This window comes from Panthera onca, chromosome D2 (genome assembly GCF_046562875.1).
Source record: "Panthera onca isolate mPanOnc1 chromosome D2, mPanOnc1 haplotype 2, whole genome shotgun sequence".
NCBI classification, from domain to species: domain Eukaryota; kingdom Metazoa; phylum Chordata; class Mammalia; order Carnivora; family Felidae; genus Panthera; species Panthera onca.
In genome coordinates, this window is record NC_138349.1 from 81,331,139 (window position 1) to 81,355,337 (window position 24,199).

Consider the following 24,199-nt stretch of genomic DNA (forward strand, 5'->3'; position numbering starts at 1 on the left):
CCCCTCTCTGTGTCTGCACCTCCTCTGCTCACTTTCTGTCTCTCAAAATATGTAAGTAAATAAACTTTAAATAAATTAATTAAATTAATTAATTAAGTAAGTAAATAAATTGCCTGGAAATACCCTCATTTCTTTGGTAGTTTTTGGGCAGGTCATAACATGTTACTGGTTCCTTCATTAAACAGCGAGTGAAATAAACTCGTTGCCTGTGTTCCTTTTATTTACATTTCTCTGAAAGTCAAAATTTCACCTTTCTGAAAATTATTTGTTAACTCAGTGCATGAGCCGGAGTGACAGTATAAAAGCAAAAGTTCAGTGGGGCAAGTGGTGTGGAGAAGGCGAGAGCCCTGGGCTGGGAACCCAAGAACCTGGCTCTCTGAGGAGCTTCCTGAAACTTCTGCACAACCAGATGCGCAGTTTACTTAAAGCACTTTGCAAAAGTCTAAAGCCATGTCCCCCATGAGGCGCTGGTAAAGGAAGGCCAGCTTTCCCCTCAGGAAGCGGTGGCGGGGCAAGACCCGGGAGGAGACCAGAACGAACACAGACAGGAGGAGCTGCCGCCATTCCCCAGGCGAGGCCACCGTCACCGCCTGCGCGGACATCAGCCGGAGCCTTCTACGGCTTCCGTCTTTACTTCTGTCTCCAGCCGTTCACCTCATGGCGGCCGGTGTTCTGTCAAAACCGTAAGGGAGATCATGTCACGCCCCTGCTTCAAGCTCTCCCGTGGCTTTCCAGCACTGGCGAGGATAACTCTTAAGCCCCTTTCCGGCCCTACGAGGTGCTCTGCGATCCAGCCCAACGGCTAACTCCCCAAGTTCACCTCAAGCCTTTCACCCCCTCACTCACTTTGCCCCGGCTCATCTCAGGTGTCAAAGCGAGCCTCTTCAGATGTGCTTAGCATTCTCACCTCAGGGCCTTTGCACTTGCTGTTTCTTCCTCCAGAAAAGCTCACCCCCACCCCCCTTTCTTCTTCCTTTGATTTTAACTTCAATCTCTCCCTCCCATGATGGTCATCCCTACCCATCCTTTCTAAAGGATACCTGCCGTTTTTCTATCTCTCGGGACCCCCTTCTTTGCCTGCCCGGAACCACCAGAATGTGACTGTAGGCATGTGTTGTTCTCTCCCCGGCCCACTGCGAGCACTACATCGGCAGAGACTTGTGTTCGCCTGCGTGCCTGGCACAGACTGGGCGCTTGGGACGTGCGTGTTGAATAAGTGAGTGTGAAGGCAGGAGAAATCCAGCTGGCTCCCAGTAAAGGTTCCCCGCACCGTCCGCATGGACGTCTGACCCAGCGCCATGCCAGCTCCTCAATGTCGAGCGCATCTCAAAAGCCCGCAGCCAAGACGAAAACTCTGAGAGCCCGCAGACAGCATCTCAGAGCCTCCCACCGAGGATTCAACGTTACCCAGACCCACGGCCGCCTCTGCACCCGAGGCCTGGGTGTGAAGCGGATGATGGAAACACCAGCGGGAGTTCAAGCCCATTCCAACGGCAGGGCGGGGCGGGGAGGGAAGGCCACCCCGCTGGCTTCAGGGCATCGGCTAACTTGGGCCCCCTCTACCGGCGGGTCCCAGCCGGAGGGCACAGCTCCGCTCCCAGGGGCTTTCGGCTCGACGAGTTCTGTGATGGCTCTTCCCGGGCACACCCACCACTTCTGCAAAACGCCCCTTCCCCTTCAAGATTCTCCCATGAGCCCCGGGGCCGAGCCGCGCCTCCCGCGCCGAGATGCGAGATGCATCCACTGCTGGGTCCTAGTCCCCAGGCGTTACTGCTCGCCACTAATGCTGGTCTGCCCTTCGGGTCCCTCGAAGTGAGGATGTCACACGGCAGCCAGCGGGGGCGTGGCAGCAAGAGCTGTTTCCTGGAAAGGTGTCTGGTGGAGGGAAGGGCCAGGAAGGGTTCAGTCCCCCCCACCCCCGGGCGGCTGGCCCCCGCAGACGGGCCTTGACCAGCCTCCGCTGGAAGTCTTCCCCTGAAGTCCTCCCCCCGCAAGGCTTGTGGCCACCCGGAACACTGAGTCAGGGGTGCTACAGGGGCTGCCTTGCTCTGGGGGAGAAGCTGACCTTAGGATCCGAGATAGGTTTGGGACCGGCAAAGGACACCTGTCTCCGGCTGTTTTCCCTTTACAGGTGCAAAAGGCATTTTTCTCCGCACCGCCTGTCTGCCTGCAGTGCAAATCCAAACTGCAGCCTTTACCGCCGGCACCCGCCCGTCCACGCCACCCCTGCCCAGCCCTCGCCCGTCCACGCCGCCCTGCCCAGCGCCCTCGCGTCCCAACCCGGGAATCGTCGCCAAACGGCCCCTCTTATCACTCCCAGAGGCTCCGGCTTCTCCCCCCGCAAAGCACCTTGAACTCTTAAAACTTCTTCAAACTCAGAAAACTTACACCCATGCTGCCGTGCTTTGTTCGATTTTTTTTTCCCCTCAGAAATATTCTGGTTGCCAAAAATAGAACATTTTCCATTCTGAGGACCAAGCGGCATCCTTGGGAATTAAAGTAGTGCTTCATGCCTCTCCAGAAGATTCCTGCCAAGCACGCACACGCATGCACACATAAGCCGCCTGCAAGTTCTAAAAAGCTGCTTTCTGTAGGTACAGGGGTGGTCAGGAGCCAAAAGCCCTCTGTTTGTTTTCTATCCAAGAACGTTACCCAAAAAGGGCACAAGGGCACCTCAAGAACGCTTTATAGGGAAAGGCCAACAGCGCCTAGTGCAGTGACTTTGAAAATGGCCCCATTGTCCACCCCTCCCCCCCGCCCACCATCATCCCAGAATCCCTCCCAAGGCTTACTCCTCTAAGAGTCCAAAGCTCCTCTCGGCACAAAGTTCATGGCCTTTATGCCAGCGAGCCGCCGAGGGGTGTTCGCCGTGTTAGCTCTCTCTAAACCCGTTCCCATGGCAGAACCAGAAATCCCACATTTGGGAAGACGTGTTCAAGCTTCAGCAGCGAACCAGACGGACTGGTCAAGTCAGACAAGGCTAAAGTGTCAGAATAATGGCAACGCAGAACATGATGTTGCTAGCACAAGGCAGGAGGGTGTTTTGTACACGCCGTTCTAGAAGTTTGTCACTCTCAGCGCTTCTGGAATCCTCTTTAATGGCACTTACGCGGCTACGACGCCTTCCGTGGTTTTGTGCTTGAACACGCAACCCTTCGCACACCCTCCGGCCGTGCCCCCAAACAGAGAGTGTGGGGTTAGCTGCGAGATCAGCGGGGCTGCGTTGTATACGCAGCTGGTAAGCACTGGGTTACTGCTGAGAAAAACGAGGAGCCCTTTAGAACAAAGACCTGCCGCTCACACCCGAAGTAGCAAAGACCGGGAACCCAATGTAGGGAGAGTGAAGGAGGGCGCCAAAAAGTGGGTGTGCTGGGGGGGCAGAAGCATGAGAATAAGAGAGGAAAGGGGAAGCAGGAGATGGAGAAGAATCAGAAGGTCAGGCATTAGTTGGTGGCGAGTGGAGGCCAACAGAAGCGGGTGGAAAGGTCCAGGAGGGGCCCAGGACAGACAAGCAGGGACAGACAGAGAGGAGGGGGAACAGAGCAGGGCTGGGGGCAGTACTTCCTGGCGGCTAGACGTCAGCCATTCACCAGCTAGGTCGCACCGAGATAACGCACCGCTCCGAGCTTCCCTCGCGTCGTGTATTGACGGAGATAACAGCATCTCTCGGAGGTGCGTGCGGATTTGAGGCGTCGATGGCTGGTGCTGAGGAACCGTCAACAAAGGCCGGGCATCTTCCCTACTGAACGGCAAACACTCTGCCTGATTCCATCAGAGAACATTCGCTTCTCAGCCGGACCTCCCCTGACATCACCCCCGAGTTCTTCGGGGACGCACAGAGGCACGACGGTCAGCTGTGAACCCAGCAAACGTGGGTGGCAGGAGAAGCTTCAGGGTCACAGCCCAGACGCTACTGAGTATCTGGAGCCCTGCACGAGCCCCCCGCCTGCAAGGGGAAGGGGTTCCTAGCTGCCAGAGAGCCGCAATCATTCCCCGAAGCTTCATTAGCTCCCGTACTCAGCGAACGAGGCCGTGCAACCCGTTAAGCCTGCACGCACACCGAGAACCCGTCTAGCTTCTCTTCCTGGCCCCCGCGTGGGCTCCGTCCACCCACCTCACCACTGCACACCTGCACCAGGGTGACTGTTCAATATGGGTTCCTTCCGATCCTGCCCTTGTTTGTCTGCTCAGGCTACCCAGCCTGGATTTCTCTTTCCTTTTCCTTCCGTCTAGCAAAATACGAGTCAGCCGTCGGGCCAAAGGCGGTGGGGTTTTGTGTCCAGGAGAGTGACTCCCTCCCCCCCCGCCTCGCTGCCCCTGCCATACACACAGTAAATACACATACCTTGCTGTGGGGTGAAGATTCCCTTACGGCTCTCAGAAGGAGCCAACGTGGCCAACAGCTCGATTTTGGACTTCTAGCCCCTAAAACTATGAGACACTAAAGCTCCCCCGTTCATGGTTCTTTGTCATGTCCTCTCCATCACAACACGTGAGCTCCTTGAGGTCAGGGACTGAGTCTTACTTGCCTTTGGGTGCTCAGGCCTCTTTAGGGATCTGGCTGGTAAAAGGATCTCTAAACTTGAAATTCTCATGAAGTAACGCTTTAAGAATTCAAAATCTACAACACAGGCAGCCAGCTGTGGCTCACGGGTCAAATCCCGCCCACTCTGCCTGTTTTGGTAAATAAAGTTTTATTGGAACACAGCCACACTCCATTCGTTCGTGTTTCGTCTACGGCCAATTTCACGCTATAACCGCAGAGTTGAGTAGTTAGTTGTAGCAGAGATCATATGGCCCACAAAACCTAAAGTATTTACTCTCTGGCCCTCTACCAAAAAAGTTTACTGACTCCCAGTCCAGAAGAAAAGAAACATAAATGAAGCATAGTGATAGCATAAAATAAATGTTATAACAAGGCCCAGATCGTGCAGCATAGAGAAGGACGGGTTGAAACGAAGCCTTCATAGGGAAGGTGACATTTGAGAAGGGAGAGAGCTTTTACTCAGAAGAGACAAAATACTTCATTTATTCACTCTGCTGTGCCACCTGGACCGATCGTGTCTGCACTAAGTCTTGCCTGGTGGTTAAGGGTCGCAGTCGGCTGGTTTGGGGGGGGAAGTGATGACAGGCTCTGTTCTCTGCACACTGAGCTTGATTCGTGAGAGGCACACCCACGAGAAGGTGCCCAACCATGGACACTACTGAGCAGTCTGGGTCAGAGGCACAGATGTGGGATTCAACAATAAAGACGGCTCTGGAAAAAAGTGCGAAATGAGTAAAGAAGATGGTTGCACGTGCAACTCGGGGAACTTCAGAGCTCCGTGACAGGCAAAGGAAGAGAAAGAACCCCTGAGGGGCTTGAGGACAGGCGAAACAGGAAGAAAGGAAGTCGTGTCCCTAAGTCCCAGGAAAGCGAGGGTTCAGCGGTGTCAAAGGCTGCCAGAGGCCAGGACGACCAATTCATCAGACTTAGCGACGAAGGGACCTTGTGGCGCGGTGACAGTCATGTTAACTCCTCATCACAAATTATCCCTGCAACTAAACCATAAGGAAAAGCATACTTCAGTTGCTTGAGTTATTATTAAGAGGAAAAAGAAAGAAGGAGAAGAGTACATAAACGGGAAAGAAGAAACAAGGAGATGAGAAAAAACAGAAATTGATGATACCCGGGCTGAAATTAATGATTAATCCCTAAAAATCGAAATATTATACTCTTTCTATATAGATTCTGTACCGAGACCATCCTTTGTCTAAATTCAGCAGGACTGAAAATTACTAAGGGGCACAGGCTCCGTCACTGTAGACAGCCCAGCCCCCTGAACAACTGACATCCCCACGCCCAGATACTAATGGCAGAGTAACAGGCAAGGAGACAAGGACAACTACACACTAGTGGCCGCCTGCCCAGCCAGGCAGTGCGAGTTGCTTCACACGGATTACACATTTGATCTCCACTAAACCCCTGCGGACTGACTATATAGTAACGTATCATCTGTATTTTTTTTCAGATGAGGGCCCTGAGACTCAGATAGCTCACACAATCTATAGTGAGAAAAAATAATAATAAATAAAGTATTAAGTTTAAATTAAAAGGAAGAAAGAAAGAAAGAAAGAGAAAAAGAAAGGGGAAAGAAAGAAAGAAAGAAAGAGATGGAGGGAAGGAAGGAGGAAGAAAGAAAGAAAGAAAGAAAGAGATGGAGGGAAGGAAGGAGGAAGAAAGAAATAAAGAAAGAAAGAAAGAAAGAAAGAAAGAAAGAAAGAGATGGAGGGAAGGAAGAAGGGAGGAAGAAAGAAAGAAAGAAAGAAAGAGATGGAGGGAGGGAAGGAGGGAGGAAGGAAGGAAGGAAGGAAGGAAGAAAGAAAGGGATGGAGGGAGGGAAGGAGAAAGAAAGAAAGAAAGAAAGAAAGAAAGAAAGAAAGAAAGAAAGAGACGGAGGGGGGGAAGGAGGGAGGGAGGGAAGGAGGGAGAAAGAAAGAAAGAAAGAAAGAAAGAAAGAAAGAAAGAGAAGGAGGGAAGGAGGAAGAAAGAAAGAAAGAAAGAGAAAGGGGAAAGAGAAAGAAAGAAAGAAAGAAAGAAAGAAAGAAAGAGATGGAGGGAGGGAAGGAGGGAGGAAGGAAGGAAGGAAGAAAGAAAGAAAGGGATGGAGGGAGGGAAGGAGGGAGAAAGAAAGAAAGAAAGAAAGGGATGGAGGGAGGGAAGGAGAAAGAAAGAAAGGAAGAAAGAAAGAAAGAAAGAAAGAAAGAGAAAAAGAAAGGGGAAAGAGAAAGAAAGAAAGGAAGGAAGGAAGGAATGGAGGGAGGGAAGGAGGGAGGAAGAAAGGAAGGAAGGAAGGAAGGAAGGAAGGAAGGGAGGGAGGGAAGGAGGGAGAAAGAAAGAAAGAAAGAAAGAGAAGGAGGGAGGGAAGAAAGAAAGAAAGAAAGAAAGAAAGAAAGGGAGGGAGGGAGGAAGGAAAGAAGGAAGGAAGGAAGGAAGGAAGGAAGGAAGGAAAGAAGGAAGGAAGGAAGAAAGAAAGGAAGGAAGAAAGGAAGAAAGAGGAAGAAAGAAAGAAGTAAAGAAAGAAAGAAAGAGAGAGGGAGGGAGGGAGGGAGGGAGGGAGGAAGGAAGGAAGGAAGGGAGGGAAGGAGGGAGAAAGAAAGAAAGAAAGAAAGAAAGAAAGAAAGAAAGAGAAGGAGGGAGGGAGGGAGGGAAGAAAGAAAGAAAGAAAGAAAAAGAAAGAAAGAGAAAGAAAGAAAGAAAGAAAGAAAGAAAGGGAGGGAGGGAGGAAGGAAAGAAGGAAGGAAGGAAAGAAGGAAGGAAGGAAAGAAGGAAGGAAGGAAGAAAGAAAGGAAGGAAGAAAGGAAGAAAGAGGAAGAAAGAAAGAAATAAAGAAAGAAAGAGAGAGGGAGGGAGGGAGGAAGGAAGAAAGAAAGAAAGAAGAAAGAAAGAAAGAAAGAAAGAAAGAAAGAAAGAAAGAGGGAGGGAGAAAGAAAGAAAGAAAGAAAGAAAGGGAAGAAGAAAGAAAGAAAGAAAGAAAGAAAGAAAGAGAGGGAGGGAGGGAGGGAGGGAGGGAGGAAGAAAGAAAGAAAGAAAGAAAGAAAGAAAGAGGGAGGAAGAAAGAAAGAAAGAAAGAAAGAAAGAAAGAAAGAAAAGAACGGAAACTCACGCGATCATTCGCCATCCCAGGCGGAAGAAAGTTCAGGGAACGTGCAGACCCAGAGGAAGTGGAAGCCAGTATCTACTGAGCGCTTACTCTGGGGACGTATGTTACATAGGTTAGCTCACCGAAGCCTCCCAGGAACCTAGGTGGAAGAGGAGGAGGTCAGGAAATGAACGTGGAGAGGTTTGATCCAGTGCCAAAGGGCAAAATATCGAGGGAAAAACCTCTTGGTTTTCCAAAGAAATCCTTCAGAATTCGGTGGCAAACTAGATATTGAGGTATTTGAAGGTAGCATCAGCCTAAGTCACTGCTAAAATAATGCAAAATAACTCTGGTGACATCTTAGAAGGGTTCCTCTGACCACGAATGAAAGATAACCGAAACCCAGCTCCTGCACGGCCACCCCCAGAACAGGGAAATGCCCCTCCCCTAGCAGGCGGCTGCCCTGACTTCATGCTCCTCCAGCTTGAAATCAGGTGGGGGCTAGATGACCCCAAAGGTTTTTGTTCCCAGCATTAAACATTGGTGTTTCCAAGCACATGATAGAGTCCAGCTCGTAAAGGGTGGATAGTGCTTATTAAATAAGCAGTTCAACGGAGACTCAGAAAAAGACCCTGGCAAAGAATTTTTGGGAAACCTTTCCATTATCGAAAACTACTCCCGCTGTTTCTGGAGGACGGTCTTCTCCGGGGTTTCCATTCGCCTGCTTCACTCCCAGCGAGGGGTTGCAGGTTCACGTTCTCTCCCCGCCCTCATTCACGCATTCATTCTGCAAACGAAAAATTCTTCTTGGAAATGTAGGCGGCACAACGGAGTCAACCCTTACAAGATGATCCTGAAAAAGTTGTGTGTGCTAAAACAAAAAGAAAACCTTCTGCTTAAGGACCACCGACGTTCAGGAGCGCCTGGCTGGCTCAGTCGGTTAAGCATGTGACTTTGGCTCAGGTCAGGATCTCGTGGCTCGTGGGTTTGAGACCCGTCGGGCTCTGTGCTGGCAGCTCGGAGCCTGGACCCTGCTGCGGATTCTGTGTCTCCCTCTCTCTGCCCCTCCCCAGCTCACGCTCTGTCCCTCACTCTCTGTCAAAAATAAATAAACATTTTTTAAAAATTAAAAAAAAATTTTTTTAAAGAACCACCGATGTTCAGAATGCCTGATGGAAGACAAGGAAATAGAGGACTAGTCGTGTATCATGGTTCTAAGGATTCAGGGTTTTCGGGGTTGACTGCGCTGAAATAAACCCTCTTCCTCTGCTAGCGCAAGTACTCACTGCTTCTGGAAAACCGTCTGGCAATTCTTATCGTGAGTTCTAAAATAAATCAAGCCCTTTGACCTCGGAATTTTCCTTCTAAGGATATGAACTTCAGGAAAGCAGGTTAAGCAGTACAGTGTATTGTTTGACCTCTGGATTTAGAGGGTCTGTATTTCACCAGCTGTGCAACTTTGCAAGGGGGACTCAACCTCTCTGGACCTTGGGTTCCTCGCCTGCAAAATGGGGATAACTGGCTCTGCGTCACGGAGGTGTGAAGACGACTGAGTTATTAAGTGTAACATCTTTATTTATATACATCTTCTCGTTTATTTTTCATGAAAACTCCACACGGAAGGCAAGAAAAATATTAGCCTGATCCAGTCAGCAATAAGCAGTCAATTAAGTGTGGACTCTTTTTATTGTTACCGTGTCCATAGCCGAGACACAAATGTGGCTGTGGCAACATCGTCTCTCACGGGGAAAATGTGTTAAAAATGAGCTGTCCCACAATGAGAGAATGGTTACATAGACGATATTTCCACACAATCAAATAGGCATCTACTTAAAATGTTTTCAAAGAAAGGTTCACGAGATGGGGACAATTCACCAAAGATCGTTCAGCAAAAAAGTGGGCTTGAAGTTGTATGTGATGTGGGGGGTGGGGGGGATCCCAATGTGGATGCAATGTGGTACATCATGTGTCTTCACCCAAGTCCCTCCTCTGGAGCCCTGATCCCTCCCCGGCTGCTGGGATGTCACTGCTGATAGCTCACAGCTGCACCCCTCACTGGGAATTGTTCTGGGCCCCAGGAAGTAGACGCATCCAAAATTAGCCCCTCCGGGCGGGGCAGCGGGGGGCGGGGAGGGAGGGGGGAGCAGTGACTTGCTGAGGCAGGGCCACAAAGGCCCATCCACTTACCTTCCTTTGCAAGCATTCTGGAAGGCCAGGCCCGCTCAGCCCCGGCCAGTGGGAGCCACATTTGGAGCCAGAGTCTCCCTCTGCGAGCTTCTCCCTCCCTTTCGTCCAGGGGAGTCTCCCCAAGATACGCTCCGCATGCAACTTTTATCTCGGACTCTGTTTCCAGGGAACCCAATCAGATATTATGAGGGAACATCTCTGAGAGACAAAGTTCCTGGGTTTCTCCAATTCCCTGGGATGCGTCTGTATTATTTTAAACGGATAAGATGGCATTGTTTTAAAAGAGGCAAGGTCCTCCCTGGAGTGTTAAAATTAATCAAGCCCAGGAATTTGTAATACATACATTTTATTCTTCTTCCTGATCTCAGACTTTTTTTTTTTTTAATGTTTATTTATTTTTGAGAGAGAGAGCCAGAGTGCAAGCAGGGGAGGGGCAGAGAGAGAGAGAGAGGGAGACACAGAATCCGAAGTAGGCTCCAGGCTCCGAGCTGTCAGCACAGAGCCCCATGTGGACCTCGAACTCACGAACTGCGAGATCATGACCTGAGCTGACTCAGACGCTTAACTGACTGAGCCACCCAGGCGCCCCTGATCTCATACTTAAAAAAAAAAAAAAAGTGACTATTTTAATTTAAATGATATCACTAGTAAGTAATGAGCCGAGGTTAAATGCTTCAGAGCATATACGTCCCCAACCTGGTGTCAACATGGCTGATGTTTCGGTCCCAAAGATGCTGCTGTGGGTTACAGCGTAATTCTTTTCTCTTGAAGAACTGTCTTCATACACTCGGCTACCGACTAGTCACACCAGAAAGTCACCCATGATACATCTTTGGAATAAGTGCTCGGCCATCCACAGTGGCTCCTTGGAGGGGACAGTGCTTTTTACGGATCAGCGTTGGATGATTGTTTAGAACGAAATCGGCCACATCACGTTCAGAGTCATTTTCATGTTCAACGTGACGCTCCAGGTCTAATGCCGCAGGCTGCCTGTCAACATCTTTGGCTAAAAAATGATGAAACTTTCGAAGTGACCGAGTCAGACTTTGTACGTGGAGGTACCGGACGTGACCTCCTATAGATAAATGCCAAATTGTTGTAAGGACGCCAGCTTGTAGAAAACTCCCAGCCAAACAGTACGCGCTACCCGCAGATAAGTGTTACTGTAACAACTGATAAATGGGCAGAGAAGACGTCACAGAGAGGGTAGGGAAATGGCTTGTTTTTAAGACGGCAGTCTTACAAGCGATCCCGATCCTCGGAGTCTATCTCAAGACAATAGTCAGAAACGGCAGGGCAACTTTCATGCACAAGGATGTCATCACAATGCTATCGCTTATTTATGACGAAGGGAATACGCTAAGTGCTCAACGCAAGGGAGATGGTTGCATAAACGGCCACATTGAACTAAGGGTTCTGAAGACTTGAGGATAATAAGGAAACATACTCAGCCACAGTGTTGAACGAACGAAGCAGGATATTCGCTTTTATGGCTGATGCAATGTCAGCTATATAAAAATACACAAAAGCTATGTAAGCACGAAGAACCAACTTGAGAAAGAACAAAATGTCACCCACCAGTGGATGTCTTAGCACAGTGAGGTGATGCATGATTTCCTTTCCTTCCTTCTACTTGGTCTCATGTTATGGATTCTCTATGATGGAACAAAGATTATAAACTTTATATGATAACAATTGAAGGAGGAGGAGGTGAAGGAAGAACATGGTTGTCCCTTCACCCCAGTTTCCGAGGTAATGAGAAACAGTCAATCTGAGGCATCATAGTTGGAACGGGGCCCCAGGCTACTACAAAATAGGGTGGAAAACCGACAATATGAGAAATGGACCCACACAAACACATTAAAATAACGGGGAAAGGGGAACCACGGTGAGAACCTGCATTGGGGTGATATTTTGAAATGTGAGCCAATGTGATTTTCTTGTGTTTCTTTGTTCCAGATCTTTCTTCCATTTAGTCAGCTTTGTGCTCTGAAGCACTCGTCCAGATGGTAGGGGAACCACGAGTCTGTCCTTGGCTTGAATTTTAGAACCCAAAGCCTCTGAGGGGCTGCAAAACTTGGGGAGGGGAGTAAGAGACAGGCTCTCTGGCCTTCCAGGTTAGAAGGCATTGCCCAGACCAGGAGGACAGGGCAGGCTGGAGAGGAGGCCAGGAGGGACCTCAACAGGGGGTCCTGCAGCACAGCCCCCTCCCCTCATCGTGCAGAGATGGAAGAGGAACAACCAGAAACCCCACACAGGCCGGAGGACACGCGTACCCATTCCCCAGGTGGAGCCAGGGAGGCCACGAGATGCCAGAGAAATATGGCAGGGTCTAGGTCTCCCCGTTCCAAAGAGATGGCAAAGGGAAGCTGGATCCTACATGCCCAAGAGCAGTGGGAAGAGTGAATTCCACCCAGTGCCCAAGAGGATGCAAACTGCCCTTCCTGCTCCAGAGAGCCCACCGAGGGGCCCAGGGCCTCACCAGCTCAGCATCTTCGCTGCCAGGGAGGTGGACCCCAAGCCCACTTGAACTAGCAGAAAGATCCCCCCAACTCTGAAAGAGCCCTGAGATGAGAACAGAAAAAGGACCCAGCAGCGATCTGTGTGGCATCAGACATGGCCATCTCGGTGGCTGCCAGCACAGAGAGAAACTCATGCCCAACAAACACAGTGTCCTCAGTCTAAATGGTAGCTGTGGGTAAGCCCCCAGGAATGCAAGGTAATCATGGGGAGGGGTGCTGCTGAACTGACAGAAATTTAATTTCTAATACCCAAAGGAATGGGAACTCAAATGAGAAAGTAGCTATTTCATTGATACTCAGAAGCCATCGATTGTAAAATGCATCATTAATTTATGTACCACTAAGAAAGAAAGACGCCAATTAATCTCTGAAACAATGCTTTCTCATCACTTAAAATCTGTATTTTATGCTTGCTGAAAAAGCTTTTCTAGACTTATTGGGTCAGAGGCTTTTATTATACATCACACTCACGCATATACAAAAAAGAAAATAAATTAGTTAAGAAATTCCCGAAGTTATCTTCGCATTCAGAGTTTACGCATTCGGAATCAATGTTCATATTTTTCTGCACAGCGCTGTCCTCTGTATTGACGATGAAACATTTCTTACAAGTGTCCCCACTGTTGGCTCCAGGTTTTCTTCCGAGATGCTGCCATCCATTCTAAAAGGTCTGATGTGGGTGCTTGCTTGCTTGACGTGTGCAAACAGGCATTGCCTTTGTACACAACTCAGTAACAAAGTGACCACAGTTTCAAACGCTTGTAGTAATCTAAGTCTATTACCTTGTATGAGGTTGTTGCTTTTCAGCGAACCCCCCAACACAAATACCTGCTTCACTAATACCATATCTGCACCCCACTGCTCTGTTTCCAAACCTTTCTGTTGACGATAACTTTTCATCTCAAACCTGAAACTTGGGATGATCTTTTTGAAAACAGTTCAAACAGCAACTAAACTCAACTTGGGTCCTACCAACAAGGCACAGACTTCAACAGAAGGGACGGTCATAGGAATGTGAACAAGTTCAGACATGCACGGGCCATTCCGTCCACCCTGCCACCCGGGAAATAGCAATTCAAAGATGCCATCAGTGAGAAGATCCTGATTTCTGAGACGCTAACGCACGAAAAGGCATGCATTGGAATTAATGAAGTATGACAACTTGAGTTAAAGAAATACTTAAAGGTGCATATCTTGCACGGTGGACTGGGTAAAATGAAGTTATGCCCATTACACAGGTTTAGCAATGGGAGATCCAAGGGTCCATGAGCAGCCCGGCCACAGAGAAGGGTCCGATGTCCTTGGTCTAACGTGGCCTCACGATATCTGGCGGGAATTAGTTCAGCAGGAACAGCATCCCCGAGCTGCTGACATGAAAACGGAGGCTATATGGTTTCACAGAGGAAGTATCACAGCCATCCATCTTCCTGCCCCTTCAAATAATCCACTTTCAGCCCAGCCCTTGATCAGGTGGTGAGTCCTCCTGACAAAGAGCAGACCAGAACCTTCCCTTCATGGCCCGGCTGTGGTACACTATACATTCGACACAAAACAAGCAAACACTGACAACGAACTGACAGATGAAGGGAAGAAAGGGAGTGTGTAGTCAACAGCTTGCAACTGACGTGGGTTTGGGTCCCCGAGCTGTAATATTTATTATCTTATGAGTCACTTAACCTTTGAGAGACAGAAACTAGCTGCTCACCGACACCATTTCCTCTTCTTCCTGGGCATTTGCCAAGACCATGCATCCCAGCCCCCTTGCCTTTCGATGGGGTCATGGAATCGACACCTGGCCGATGGAATCTGAGCACAGGGAGGAAATAGACCACTTCTCGACTTGGAATCGAAACCCTTCCGCCTGACCCTCACATTCCCTCCCCTTTCTCTTATCAACTACCACCAGATTCACAGGGGCCAAAAGGAGGATTCTGATGCCCTACCGGCTTTCTATATGAAAGGAGCCTGAAGCCCCAAATAACTGTGTTCAGGAGATAACCTTGACCACCAAACTACATGGATGCCACAGTGGCAAAATATAAGTTACCCCACTCTAGGTAATACACCTCTCATGCTGCAGCGTCCTCATGAGGACCAGTCAGCCCTGTGCCCGCCATACAGGAAGTGCTACCTAAACAGCGGCCATGTTACCATTGTTGTTGGTCCTGTCATTCATTGCCCTTGTGGAGGCAAAGAACGCAGATAGAGAATTCTAACAGGCAGGAGGCTTTTTGCAGCATAGAGGGAAGTAAAACTTCTATAAATATCAACTCGTACAGACTATATTTAAAGTGAAATTTGAGCAATCACATCTTCAGAGTCTGAGAATTATCTGTCACTAGTAATAAAGACCCCGAAACGGGGCACCTGGGGGGCTCAGTCGGTCAAGCATCTGACTTCAGCTCAGGTCATGATCTCGTGGTTCATGGGTTCAAGCCCCGCATCGGGCTCTGTGCTGACAGCTCGGAGCCTGGAGCCGGCTTCAGATTCTGTGTCTCCCTCTCTCTCTACCCCTCCCCCACTCATGGTCCATCTGTCTGTCTCTCTCTCAAAACTAAAATAAACATTTAAAAAAAAAAGTCGCTTTAACCAGCTTTCTTTCTAGCTGTGCCTGCAATGTGTTCTCCTGACACCTGAGAGTTTCCCAGCCAATCTCTCATTCATTGGTTTGTTCATGGATTCATTAAAGAAACATTTACTGAGCACCTACTACGCACCAGGCACTGTGTTAGCTTCTGGAGATACAGCAATACCAAAACACACACAGCCCCTGCTCTTCTTGCTCTAACAGCTCGGTATGAGAAGACAGACTAGAAACAGATAAACAAATCAGCATATACTTACATATGTAGAAAAAGTGTTCTAAAAGTGGGGGAAAAAATAAAATCATAGTGTTCTCTGACTGGGGAAGAACAAGAGGGACTCCAGAGATCAACCAAACACCCACCTGAGATGATAATTAAATCATTTGGTCTACACGTGTCTTGTCTCCTCAATAGACTGTAAATACCCTCGGGAAGGGATTCCTGCCGCATTTGGCAATGTCCCCACACATAATAGGTGCTCATTAAATTCGTCGATAAGGCAGCTGGCTTTTGGTCTTCCAGACGGCGTCAGCCCGACCTGGGTTTTGACCTTGTCTTCTGCCCATCTACTGCTTTTCTTCCATCGGCAGCCCCCACTTCAAGGACATGGCCATATTTTTCCATCATCTTATTCTTTTGTCAGATGCACACCGGTGGCCTCTAAGGCAGGACTGATCTTTGTGGTCTCCAGCAAGCTAGAGGATGTTTGGGAATAATCTTGGTAACAGCCATCTCTCGCGCATCAGCCTCGGCGGGTGGCGCAGAGATCCTGGGAAGGTTTACGGGATTGTCTCCTCTTTGGGAGACTTGTTCGGAGCTTAGTCGTTCTTTATCCACTCTCTTAAAATAAAAAAAAATTAAAAAAACACAACAGTCAGAGTCATTATTAAAAGGGAAAAATCAAACAGTAATAACACTCCAGAGACACCAGAAGTATTATGAAAAGGAAGTGTTTAAGTGGAAAATACTGAGCTTTGGAAATAAAACTGCAGGCATCTGAACTTACGTATGAAACCCAGGAAGGGATGTGAGAAATGGTGAGAAGGTCTTTTGCCATTGAGTCAGGTCTCTGGCAAATGATCCCTGATGAATCCACATTTGCTCTGGGATTTGAAACTTTCCATGCTCTTATATTTCATCAGCTGCTTTGAGTTACTTTTAAAGAAACACATTTTTAATGAGAAATTTTTGACAGAGAATGCAGTGCAGATGTAATTCTTTGGAACAATTATTTCCTTTGTTGATAGCTCTTTTTTTTTTTTTTTTCCACAGCACCCACTTGCAATTACAAATAAAACAGTAATTAAAACTCTAAATTCACTCAAAATTATCATCCCATCGGTCACCTCCAGATATCCTTGAAATGTCATTCTGGAAAGAATGTCTTATTAAAGATGCAATGTGCTAAGACAGAGGGTTTAGATTTTTCTGATTTGTAGTCATAAATTGATAGTATGTGGGAAATTTTTAACTGACTTGAAAATTATCACAATGAATTAAAAATCTAAGTCAAGAGACCCTAGGATAGCCGAACTCTCTTGGGGGGGGGGGGAGGGGGGGTACAAAAAGAGGCTAAGTTGGGTTTTGTTGGGTTTTATTTTTTTTTACATTTCTATACAAATTGCAAGCACATTCAAGGATTTAGTGACATATATGTTATAGACCAACACACTTCCCCCAGTGCAGACATGAAACGCTTAGTCTAATTTAGCCATGATCTACATGTATTTTTTTGAGTCTCCCCCTGAGACAGGGTGTGTTGAAATCTGATGGTAACTCATCAACTGAGTCTTTGAAGATTTTTAAAGTGATCCAAGAAGTGCCTCTCTCCCCCCATTCCTCCTCCTCTTCTCCATCCCCTCCCCCTCTGGCATTTCCCACTTTCCTAAAAGTCACCGTCCGTCTTCCACAATGCCATAAACAAGCAACTTCCAAGAGTAGCTCCGACTGCCTCTGTCCTTGGCCCAGGTAGGTCACTCATCTACCCTGGTCTTGTGTCCGATCTCCTCCCTCCGGTCCTCACAAAGCCCGGTCCTCCCTGAAGGCCTCTGATGAATCGCTCTCCTGTTCCTAAAACTGATGCCCACTCTGCCCACGCAAGGAGCACTGCAGGATGTAGCCTCGATTTACCTTCCTGTCCTTGGCTCTCCGTATAGACAGCAAGCTTGACCACCCCATGCTGTCCGCTGTGAGTCGTGCTACCGTCTCTACAGGGAGCATCTTTCCTCTCGTGTGGGCACGTCCATCCACATCCTGCCGGCCCTTCAGTCCCCACAGGAGAAAAGCTGCCCAATGGGCAGCGGGCTCCATGGGAATCCGGGGCGTTCGGAAAATTCCCAATGTTGATGTCCATCACAAAAAAGCCTTCTTTCCTCCACTAAGCTGAGATCAGAAAGGTTCTCCTGATACGCTCACTCCCTACAATCAATTCTCACCTTTTGTTCTTTTGCTCTTTTGTTTCCAAAGAATGGGACTGGGGCTGGGTGGCCCAGTTGGTGGCTCAGATCATGATCACGTGCTGACTTCAAGCCCCACATGGGCTCTGTGCTGACAGCTCGGAGCCTGGAGCTGCTTCGGGTTCTGTATCCCTCCTCAGCTCACTCCTTCTGCCTCTCTCTCAAAATAAATAAATAAACATTAAAAAAAAAAAAGGGACTGAGAATGAGTGGCACTGTCACTGTGGCAGTTCCAGGGGTGTGAGGGGACACGTAGGAGACCGGCTCCCCAGCCCCGCTGGTAAATAACCATTCGTGACTTGAGAGCACCGGACGAGCCCTCCTGGAGCTAAAGGATGATCTCCAGGCCTCCCGGGTTTGAGTGTGAAGAGGTCCAGGCCCTGCTGGCGAACTTTAAAGCCTCAAGCCCTGGACAGTCCCAGACATGCTAGTGTCTGACAGGGTTCCCATGAGGTGGGCAGATTCGGAACAGCGGGGTGAGAGTAAAGGTCCCACTGCCTGTCGAAGGGGGTTCTCAAACTGTCAGCGTCCAGGGCCGGGTCTTTTGACTGCGAGGACACACAGACTAGTACCTGCAGGTGGGCAACGCGAGAATCCACAGGAGTCACAGGGAACACGGGGACACGAAGCAAACACACATGCGGACGCCTCCAAGAACCACAACTGGGAGACATCAGAACCTCAGTCTGTATTTCTCCGGACTTACCCACTCTGCTCAGCACATCTGCTCCTTTCTTCTCCTTTCGCCATCCACTCACTGCCTGTTTCCTCAGTCTTTCCTCTCTCGTAATTTTACTTGTCCTTGGCTTTTCAAGACCTCTCTTGCCCCTAGTTGACCTGGGATCTTCGTGTCCATTTCCTGACTGGCTTGGTCTTTCAGCCCCAAATCTGTCTTGTTGAGAGAGCAGTGTGATTGACCCAAAAACACTTTGAACAAGGTCACTGAAGAGCCTAAGTTAGGTTCCCACTCAGCCTGTGACGTGTTAGCGCAATGGGACAATAGTAACGGGGACGGGTGACATGGTGGCTGTGACCACTCGCTCTGAGAAACTTCACCTCTTAGCAGGGCTGTGATTGGAGCAGGCTCTGAGACCCTTCGCGGCTCCCCTGCTAAAGAGGCTGGAGGTTTTGAGTGTGGCAGCCTAGGGTTCCTATCAGAGTCTCCAGATCTGCCTCCACTGAGCATGTTTTTGGGGAGCAAGCACGATCTGAATCCTCTCTCACAGTTCGATAACCTAGCCTACCAGGCTCATCATTAGGGCCTTAACATGTTTAGCTGTTGTCTTACCCTGTAGTTAAATACCAAGAAAGGCCTTTAGAATCACACACTCAGTGGAAAGATGGCTCACCTTCCATGACTGAATTCTTAAAAAAAACATATCTATATCTATATCTATATCTATATCTATATCTATATCTATATAGATATATAGATATATCTCCCACACATAATTCATTAGCTGGTATTAAATTAGAAAGGTCCAGGATGTACCTTGTGGAAATAATTGTGAACATAGGAGATAATTGGGCACATTAGCCAAACAGCATTCACAAGAAAAGCATTTCCCCATGGCTGGTGGAAATCCTGAGGCTTGGTCCTAAGGGTTTAGCATTAAGGAAAATGGCCAAAGATGAAGTATTTCAGAATCAAAACCACTACTCAGAAAACAAACAAAATGGGAGGAGGGTAAGAAGTTACAGTAGAGAGTCTTCATTAGCTCGGCCCCGGCACCCACTCTGGGCCTGTTGACCTGGCAAAGAGCACACCTGGGGTGTCTGTGCCCAGTTGTTTAGCTGGTAAAGAGCCAGAGTGATGGTTTCCATCCTGTTCCCCAGTTGGTCTGTTCTCATCCATTGGCTATAACATGTGCCTTGTTCTGCAGGACCCTGTTCTCTTTGCCATTGGGTGACACTTTTGGAGAGTGACTTCTTCCCATGACTGACAACTAACCAACCAACCAACCAGCAACAACAACCAGAAAATCAGACTCCCGTCCATCCATCTCGCCATCTTCGATGGCAGGGGACACTCTATCACCTGTCGCCCAGGGGCTCGTTTTCAGCCTGCTCTGCAAAGATGACAGGAGACAATGAAAGAAAACCAAGGACAAAAGGTTGACACTGACCTCCCTCAATTAGGAAATGTATTTATTTCATGAAGTCAAAGGGGAAAAATTGACTTTCTGAATAAAGGTCAAAAGGAATTTGATAAAAATTCAATATCAATACCTATTTTTTAAAAATGGCTTAGTAATCTAGAAATAGAGGGAACAAAGAGACAGAACCCCAACAAGATAAAGAAGGTTTAGGGGCGCTTAGTCGAGCATTTGCCTCTTGCTTTTGGCTCAGGTCACTGTTTGTGAGTTCAAGTCTCGCCTAGAGCTCTGCACAGATAGGGTGGAGCCTGCTTGGGATCCTCTCTCCCTTTCTCTCTGCCCCTTCCCTGCTTGTTTGCTTGTTCTTTCTCTCTCTCAAAATAAATAAATAAAGATTTTTTAAATGTCTATATAAAGCCAACAGCTAATATGATATGCATGGTGAAAAAGTGAGTCCTGTTAACATCAAAAATAAGATAAAGATGTCCTCTCTCACCATGTTTAACATAGTCTAGAATTTCCAGTCTCTGAAATAAGACAATGAAAGAAAAGTGAGGAAAGGAGGTAAAATTGTTGTTTGTATGTGCTATCACTGTTTATCCAAAAAAACCCAAAGCAATTAATGAAAAACTATCAGTCTGAAAAAGAGAATTTAATAGGGCAGAAAGATACAAAGTAGACATAAATTTTTTTCTTAGGTATAGCAGCAATGGCATTGGAACTGGATCAAGGTGATAGATCGAAGAACACACATGACTGTCAAATTTTTAGTACAACAGGGGTAAACCCAACAAGCAGTGGAAAACACAAGAAAGTCTCACCAGTGATTAGTTCTTTGGAAATAGAAACATACACAAGAGAAAAATAGTGTGAAGAGGAGAACCTCAATTCAGATTGAAGAAATATGGAGAGCCAGAGGGGACTGTGGTTCAATCAATATATAATTAAGAGTTCATAAGCAAATTTCACTTATGAACTGATACTGGGAGAGTATTTAAAAACTGAATCCAGCAGAATATTAAGAGAATAACATTATGGCCAAGTAGAATTTATTCTGTAGAGTATGTAGAATATATTCATATAATCTGCTACATTATAACAGATCAAAGGGAAAAATATATGAGTTTTAATAGACTTGAAAAGGCATTTGGTAAATTTCAATACCTATTCTAATTTAAAAAGGAAGAAACCTTAGAAAAGGAATAAAAGGAAATTTCCTTAACAAAGGCGCCATAGTCCCGTAAGAAGAGACACAATTGGACAGCGAACATAGGAGGCTTAGGAGTTGGGAAAATGCAACTTAAAACAATAAAAATATAATGTTTCCGGTAAGATAAAAGAAATTTAAAAGATTAATCATATGCCATGCCGGCAAACCTGTAAAGAAACCTTATTACTGGAAGCAAAATTTTTAAAAGTATGACAAAACCCTTTTGCAGAGCATTTTGCAAACGTGGGACTAGCATTTCCACAATTTGTGAAAACACAGGCGTGAAAGAGATGTTAATTGAAGTACTTTTTTTAAATCGTAGTACATCCCTTCAGGGAACTCAACGCCCACGTGATTCTCAAGCACACTGCTCTCTCCCGGTTGTCACTGCGGAAAATGCACAGAGTACATCCTCGGCCACAGGGTCACTTTTTGGGCCTCCATCACAGAGAGTCTAGGATCTAAGAGGCACAGAAAACAGAAAGAGCAGGGACTCACCACCCACCCCGCTGCCCGGTCTCAACAGCTGTTTAAATACTCCAAGGTCAGATCAGAGAGCTTGAGCCAACCAGGTGGCCTCCACATAAACATGGCTGTGACCCATGGTCTCGTCAATCCTGCCTCCAGTGGATGGAGGAAAACCGGAAAGTGAAATGAAGATGTGCCTTATTTATTGAAATTCCCGGCTGTGGCTGCAACTCGGTTTAGCAAGCATTAACCCAGACACGACATGGGTTCGGTGCTAGGGACACATGGATGAGTAAGGCATAATTCGTGACCCCTAATCATTTAAATCTCAGTTGTGTTTTTGATTCCAGATACTTAGACATAATTAGAATTCCCGGGGCCAAAGCTAGTTACTCTAAACCAGTGGTTCTCAAAGTGAGGCCCTGGGACCTACACGGTCAGCTTGTCTGAGAACCTTGTCAGAGATGCAAATTCTCAGTCCCCACTCCAAACCCACTGAATCAGAATTGCTGGGGGGTGGAGTCTGAAATACACTTCAATTTGAGGACCGTTACTTTATATTAAGCACTAAGCAATGCCTAGATGATTTTCCTTGTGAAAATTTTGCTAAAGATCACCTGTGGATACCAAAGACACTGCTGTGTAACGTGTATATATGCTATTTCGTTACAAGATGCTAGCACACCTTTTGTATGGATGACTTCTGAAAACATACCAGTATCACAGAGCTAGTCTCTGCAGAATGTTCCTAGAGCAGACCCCCTCATGTACTGCTAGATCAATGCATAATTATTTATTGAGCTCCTATTATTTATCTGATACGTACATCATGATGCCATGAACCATTTCATGCATTCTGAATTAATTCCATGGGATAAATTTCCAGGCATGGGAAAACCGTGTGGGGAAAAAAGAATAGGAACATCTTTATAGTTGTTGGGGCGTGTTGTCATGCTGTTTTGCAAATGGGTTTGCCCTCAAATGATGCCAGCTGTCCTGTGAGGGGTAAACTTCATCACCAACTTCCCCACACAGGACAAAATCATTCTATCTTTATGTGTTTAAAATGTTGCCTCAAGGCTGCTCAATTCTACTTTCTTTGTTGTCTAATGAGGTCGTAGATTTTTCCCATGTGTTTCTTTAATACTTGCATTGACTCTTGTATGACTCATCTGCGGATGATTTCTTGGCTATCAGAGATATCACTAAAAAATACCCACTCAAGAATTTCTTACTAGACTCTGGAAACAGTCATGTTTCAGGTTTGCTCTAAGTAAATGAGAGCTTGGAATTATATATCAAAAAATAAGGAATACCTCATCTGGCCACTGGTAGAGTGTCTATTGAGGTATCTTTTTGAGTTTTTCCAGGGCTGCTTCTAGCGGATAAGGAGTATGTCTGTATGAATTAGAAAGAAAAAAAAAAAAGAAGAAAAGAAAAAAGAAAAAAAGATGTCTCTTGCTGGAGTTTCAAACCCATGGCCCAGGGACGAGGCCTGATAAGCAGAGAGCTCCAGTCTTCATTTGCTCCCGAGCCCACGTGCCCCTACACAGTGAACAATCTGCTTGATCTTATCCTACTGCCCTGGGTTGGTCACTCCTGTTTTCTATAAGGAACTCCTGGTTTTCTGAAAACCAGAACAAAGCAGGAGGAATTCTGCTACTTCCCCACTTTTATGGCCTAAGTTTCTTGCATGATGGTTTCAGATTGGAGGTCAGCACCACCACTTCTGGTTGTCTTCTTAACCAGGATCAGGAAGGAAGGAAGGAAGGAAGGAAGGAGGGAGGGAGGGAGGGAGGGAGGGAGGGAGGGAGGGAAGGAAGGAAGGAAGGAAGGAAGGAAGGAAGGAAGGAAAGAAGGAAGGAAGGAAGGTAGGTTTGGTTTAGAAGGAAGCCCTGTGCCTAATGAAGCAAGTTGGACACTAAGAAGGATCCAGGAGTTGGAAGGCATCTCCTGCCATGGCTCATGGAAGTAAGGGCTGAGTGTGCCCCAGTTTCTTATTAGTGAGGAAGTGGGGAGAGGATGCTGCTAAGGTCTTGGTGGTGTCTAAGGCAATTCCCTGCAGGACTCCCTGTCCATCAGCTTAGGTTGTTCAAAGAACTTTCTAGGTCTACCTCACCTTGTCCCTGACCATTGAACTCTTAATATCTCTCCTTGCTCTTCCAGATGTTGACACTCATTTGCACCATCAGCTTAACGTGCTCAGCCTTTCTTAGCTTACAAGAAAAATCCTTTGCTCTATGCAGCCCTTCCTCCATCCCTTGACAGCTGAACTTCTGAACGAATCACACACACGAATCTATACTCCCTCTCCTCCACTCACCACTTAGCCTGTGGAGACAGGGGCCTCCACTCCAGCAAGCCCTTTAGAGCTGTTCTCACAAGCCTACCAGCTTAACGCTTTCCTTGTCAAGCTCAGTGGACATTTTCTAGTCCTTTTTGCCATTGGCCTTGAGAATGTGTATCCTCCATACAGACAGAGCCCTGTCTGGTTTTCACAAACATGTCCCAAGTGTATCCTAAAACAACAGTACCTGGTCCACAATAGGCTCTAAACAAATATTTGCTGAATTAAGTACTCTCTCCCGCTTCTGCTTATCTGGACATTCTCTTTGAATGTCCTTTCACCTGAGGATTCTGCTTCAGCTTCTGAAAGACCAAATAACTAAATACCAACTTCATTGTCATTTCTGGCATCCCTGAACTTGTGCCCACCAATAATCGTGTGATGGCACAGGTTTCCTTCATAGCTGATCACATCACCGTAATACAGAAAGAGCATGTCATTCAGATTTATTGTTAATATCAAAATATTCACTTTCAGGGGCGTCTGGGTGGCTCAGTTGGTAAGCGTCTGACTTCGGCTCAGGTCATGATCACACGGTTTGTGGGTTCAAGCCCCGCGTCGGGCTCTGTGCTGACAGCTCAGAGCCTGGAGCCCACTTCAGATTCTGTGTCTCCCTCTCTCTCTGCCCCTCCCCAACTCGTGCTCTGTCTCTCTCTCCTTCAAAAATAAACATTAAAATTTTTTTTAATGTTTATAACGGTTTTTT

The 24,199-nt window shown here is 47.2% G+C and overlaps 1 long non-coding RNA gene across 1 annotated transcript; it reads right to left on the reverse strand.

Annotated features, from left to right (window-relative positions):
* Positions 1-7,636: 7,636 nt before the first annotated feature.
* LOC144613143 (uncharacterized) lies at positions 7,637-24,172 on the reverse strand. The gene is made up of 3 exons (XR_013550430.2): positions 17,352-24,172; positions 15,923-16,071; positions 7,637-15,756 (listed from the first exon to the last, which is right to left on the reverse strand). It is a non-coding gene; the product is annotated as an uncharacterized LOC144613143 (long non-coding RNA).
* Between the last annotated feature and the right edge of the window lie 27 nt (positions 24,173-24,199).